The sequence below is a fragment of the Mus caroli genome, chromosome 11 (genome assembly GCF_900094665.2).
Source record: "Mus caroli chromosome 11, CAROLI_EIJ_v1.1, whole genome shotgun sequence".
Classification (NCBI taxonomy): domain Eukaryota; kingdom Metazoa; phylum Chordata; class Mammalia; order Rodentia; family Muridae; genus Mus; species Mus caroli.
Genome location: NC_034580.1, coordinates 85,444,436 through 85,449,738, shown reverse-complemented (window position 1 = coordinate 85,449,738; position 5,303 = coordinate 85,444,436). Strand labels below are relative to the sequence as shown.

The 5,303-nt window shown below is 43.8% G+C and overlaps 1 long non-coding RNA gene across 1 annotated transcript; it reads left to right on the top strand.

Moving 5' to 3' along the window:
- Nucleotides 1–2,018: 2,018 nt before the first annotated feature.
- On the top strand, nucleotides 2,019–3,861 carry LOC115032333. The gene is made up of 3 exons (XR_003838007.1): nucleotides 2,019–2,077; nucleotides 3,614–3,701; nucleotides 3,777–3,861. It is a non-coding gene; the product is annotated as an uncharacterized LOC115032333 (long non-coding RNA).
- Nucleotides 3,862–5,303: the final 1,442 nt, after the last annotated feature.

Sequence of the window (5,303 nt, the reverse complement as noted above, 5' to 3'; positions counted from 1 at the left end):
CTTGGATGCTCTGGCTAGAGCTTCTGAAACAGTCTTCTGTCAACATTGTGCTTCAGGAGACAACAAACGCCACACCATGCTGCAACTAATGTATTCTGTTTTCGTTCCTTTCTTCCTCTCACCTTTTCCTTCCTTGCTCTCTTGCTTTCTTCCCTTCCTCTTTCCTTCCCCTCCCCCTCTTCCATCCCCCCTCCTTCTTTCTCCCTTCTCTCCTTTCTTTCTGATTCTTGTTGTTTATTTGTTTTGATTTTTTTTTTGTGGTATGGGGGCTGAACCAAAGACATTGTATATTCTAGGTGAATACTTTATACATGAGTGAAACTCTCAATCTCTGATTTTTTTTACTTGTTATACCTGAGCATATTTTTTTTAAAGACAAATACAACCATTTAAAAAAATAATAGAGAAACATAAACTTCAACTCCTAACCACTGAGACTATATATTTTTTAAATGGTTTTAGTGGAAATGCAGTGAAATTTACTTAGAATGGAAATACAAGGCAATGTTCTAAAAATTAAAGATCGTCTACGGCTCCAGAGACTCTCCCATGTTTCTCATTGTCAATACTCTCTGCCTGGTGGTGAGCTCATTACTTTTGCATTTGGGAACATATTTGTTAATACACCCTAGCAACTAGGAAACCAGTGTCCCACCATATGCCTGAGCTGAGAGCATTTGTCATGGTTTGTGTTTCCTCTAAAGAGTGCAGGACAGACCTTGATTGGACAAAGCTCCAGTCTGGGGATAGTTACTTGAAATGTCAGCTGGAAAACACACTAGCACATGGGGGTGTTTGCCGCTGAGCCTGTGAAAGGAGGACTCAGTTCTGTTGATGCTTCCTGCTTCTGCTCTCTGATCAACGATGCCCCTGCTCTGCATGGTTTTCAGGACACATCTCCCTGTCACTAGTGGATTCATTCTAGAAGGAGGGAAGGCTAAGAAAGCTGGAGGGACAACACACACACACACACACACACACACACACACGCACACGCACACGCACACACACACACTACTTCTTTCTGCCTAAGGACAGGACACTGAACCATCCCAGATGCCTTCCTGCTGTGTCCTGTAGCTATTGATTGTTTGTTTGTTTGTTTTTTAAAATATGGTAGTCATTCTTGTTTAGCAAAAGGAACAAAGTCTTTACCAAAGAATGGAGACTCTGATGTGTTCAGGTGTTCAGCCCTGTATGAGGTGCGGTGTTGGGGGTTGGCAGGGGGGGTGTTGGGTGTTACTCAGCCGCTTACATTAGATATTTAATATTCAGCCAGGAGATTCGAAGGAAAGAGTAGAATTTACCAATTAAGAGGGAAATTAGCCTTTGTATGTGTGCATACATCTCTTCCAACCTAATAATTGCCAGGGTGTATTTTCTTTCTTCCCCCAACCCTCCTTTGGGAGGCACGGTCTTTCTGTTTTAGGTTTCATTGTCCTGAGGCTCCTCTGAAGACCAGGCTGGCATCGAACTCAGAAATCTGCCTGCCTCTGCCTCCTGAGTGCTGGGAGTCAAGGTGTGTGCCACTACACTAGCTTATTTATTTTCTTAAACAAATAATTCTTCTTTTTTCCACTCTCACTGATCCAGAGTAAAGCATGAGGCTCGGAGAGGAGAAGGGAAGTGGAGAGTTCCTTTTGTACATAGACAAACTCAGAGGCTACGTGGTGGAATGGAATAGATGCTTAAGGGTACATATACAAAACAGTGCATAGCATCTGCAAGAATGTGTGTGTAGCATGGTAAACGAATATGCATACATACGCACACAGAGGAATGGGCACCAGAATTGGAGTCACAGAAAGGAATGTATATTCACTTCTCCAAAGCCTTTAGTAGGCACTAGTTTAAAGAATGGCCTTTACAATTCCAGTTGCCAAAATTGCGTCAACTTGGTGAAAATGATATAGCATCCCGCCACTGTAAAAACAGTTCAGAGAGCATGTGTCCTGTGCTCTGGCAGCGTTTTTCTTACTCCTTGGTAAGTTTCATGAGGTCAGAGTTCACAGCCGTTGTGGGAGCTGATATCTTCTGTGAGCCCAGTGCTGATCTGCACTGTAGAAATATTTGTCAGGTAAGTGGTCTGTCAGTATATTCGAGCTCTTTCTGTGCTGACGGTGCCTCCTTGTGTGTTGGCACTGTACAAATAAGCTGAGAGTGACATCAGGCTGTTGCTACTCTTCAGCTCACCTTCTGTATTCAGACAGCTAAATCATTCACACACTTAAATAATTCATTATTAGTAACAAATAATTGCCGGCAAAGCCAACAAGTGATGGTGACTCACCAGTGTGCTGTGACTCTGGCTTTCGGCCACCTCCCGTAACCACAGTTTATCACAACTTTGCTCTAATCTGATTGGATATCTTCACAAGCAATGTTTACACAAATCACTACGGAGAACAGGGCTCCATTCTGAAACTGAAGTCAGGGGAATGACTGGAAAGATATGCAAAATTCAAGAGCAAAATGACCTAGACCAAATATCAGAAGGTGTGTATTTGCAGGCTTGCCATGTGTATAGATGTGTACCCATGCGTGCACATATGCATGTTCTTGCTTCATTTCTCAGGAGCCCTCTGTCTTCCCAGCTCTGGGCCACACAGCTACACCATCACACACAGTAAACCCTATGAACGGGTGAGTTCTCTTTCTCCAGAGCAGGAGACCTTGTCTGGATCTTCTGATTTTCCTCCCTGGCATGATTTTAATTCCATCAAAAATACCAGTCTTTCTCCTCTTTTCCATGGCAAAGAGTTCTTACTGCTAATCTTCCGTGGTAAGAGCACCGTTATCAATCTGACTGCTGCTCCAGAGTCCAAATTCCACAAACACGTTTGCTCTGAGCTTCTCATAAACAATGATAAAAATCTGCAGAAGCAGCGTGGTTTCTTTTCCCTTGGGTATTTCAGGCTTCTGAACCAAGTTTTCCCCTACCCTCTGCCCCCATTTTTTAGCTTTCCTCTGAGCTTCATTTTGCTTACTTGCCAGCATTGGATTGCACTTGAGGCCACCAAGCTGGAGATGCGCCAAGTGGAGAAAGAATGAATCTCAGCTTCATAAGCTTAAATAAGAGGTGAGGGCAGGAGAAGACATACCACACACACACCACACACACAAACAAACCAACACACACACATATACACACATACATACACACCACAAACACACATATACACAAAAACCCACACACACAAACACAAACACACACACGTATACACACATACACACCACACACACACACAAATACACACACATACATACACACCACACACATATACACACCACACACATATACACACATACATATACACCACACACACAAGCAAACACACACACATACATATATATACACACACACACACACACACACACACACACTCTTGCCACTGGTTTCACCACCAGTGATCTCAGGGAGAGTGATGTCATGTGAAAGAAACTGTCCTTGACCCTTGGCACCCCTGAGCAGCACTGGACCCTAAACTCTGATGCTAAGGAGGCACTGCCCTAATCCAGAGGATTGCTGTATTTAGTATTCTCCAAATAAAGGCAGGGAGTGATGAGTCACAACTCCGTTTTCATCTTCATGAGTTGCTCTGTTATTTTGCAGGGATCCTGGGCAGCTTTGGCATCATCATGCACACTCCAGCGACAATCAGCATCCCAGGATTCTACCAGCCCTATCCTATTACCTCAAGGTACTTGCACTCTGAAAATGCATCAGGGGCCTGGAGAGATGGCCCAACAGTTATGAGCACTTGTCTCTCTTGCAGATGGCCCAGGCTTGATTTCTTGCCAACCAACATGGTGGTGGCTCATGACCATCTGTAATTCTAGGGGAGTTTGAGACTGTTCCAGAGGGTCTTACACTGTTTCAGACTTCAGTGTTTGGGCACCAGATATGCAATTGGTGAACATACATATGTGTAGGCAAAACACTCATACATGTAAAATAAAATAAACAAATATAGAAAAAGCAGTTGTTAAGATGATTATTTGAAAAGAACTGAATACTCTAGGGCTAATGCGAAATATTTTTTATAGCAATTAAGTACTCTTGCACTTGGGCTCCATAATATATAATATTAGAGACAGTGTGTGTGTGTGTGTGTGTGTGTGCATGTGTGCGCACGCCTCTGTGTGTGTGTGTGTGTGGTGTGTACATTCTGTAGGGTAGAGAACAATCATGGGTGCCATTCTTGAGGTACCATCAACCTGGTTTTGTTTTTGTTTTTACTGGTCCTAAGGTGACTAAGTGGGTCAGGCTGGCTGGCCAGCAAGCCTCAGGGTCTCCTACCTCTGTCTCCCTAACTGCTGGGATTAGAAACTCCTGTTGCCACACGGAATTATTAATTTATTTTTACCCTTGGACTTGGGGATCAAACTTGGGTCCTTGTGTTTCTGAGGCAAGCACCTTACCAACTGAACTGTCTCTCTGACCTTTGAGTGTGTGTGTGTGTGTGTGAGAGAGAGAGAGAGAGAGAGAGAGAGAGAGAGAGAGAGAGAGACAGAGAGACAGACAGACAGACAGACAGACAGACACAGATACAGAGAGAGACACAGAAAGAGACTGAGAAAGAATGGAGGAGTAGGGAAGAAGGATAGAGGGGGAAGAGGGAGAGGGAGGGAAGGGGAGGGGAGAGAAAGGGACACAGAGAGCGAAGAAGAGACTTATCCCTTGCCCGGAGACTAAGACTTATCGTATCACTTCTGATAGTGTCCTGTAACTGATGCTGGGAAGACTGGAAAACACCCTCTCGCATCCCTAAAACATCCTTGACTCCATCTGTTCCAGTCCTTCTGACACTGGCTCCACATTGTGGAGTTGCCAGCGAAGCCACAAAAACCCAAACTCCAGTGAATTCACGGCCAAGCATGTGATGAATCTTAGCTGTGATTCCTAGTGTGACTTAGATGAACTTAGCCCATCCGTGTTGCATCTTGCTGCTTCCCAGCAGCCTTGGCTCTGGACACATGGTACGTGTGTGCTCCAGTGCTCACACCACCACATTGTGCCAAGCAGTGAACAGGGAACCTCAGCTCAGTCCCGAGCCTCTGATACTATTATTACAAACAACAGTGTTTTCACTGTACAAAGTTCTTGTTCTTATAGAACAGTTACAGAAAACAAAAGACTTTTAGTTATTAGCCTACCATCATTCCCCAGTGTGTATCAATTCGTGTATCTCTAACTTTATAGCTAAAATGTTTGACTTACTAACTTGCTCGTTCTGTTTTTTGACTTGGGTTACACACACACCAAAAAAAATGCAAAATTAAATTTGGCTTGACATTATGAA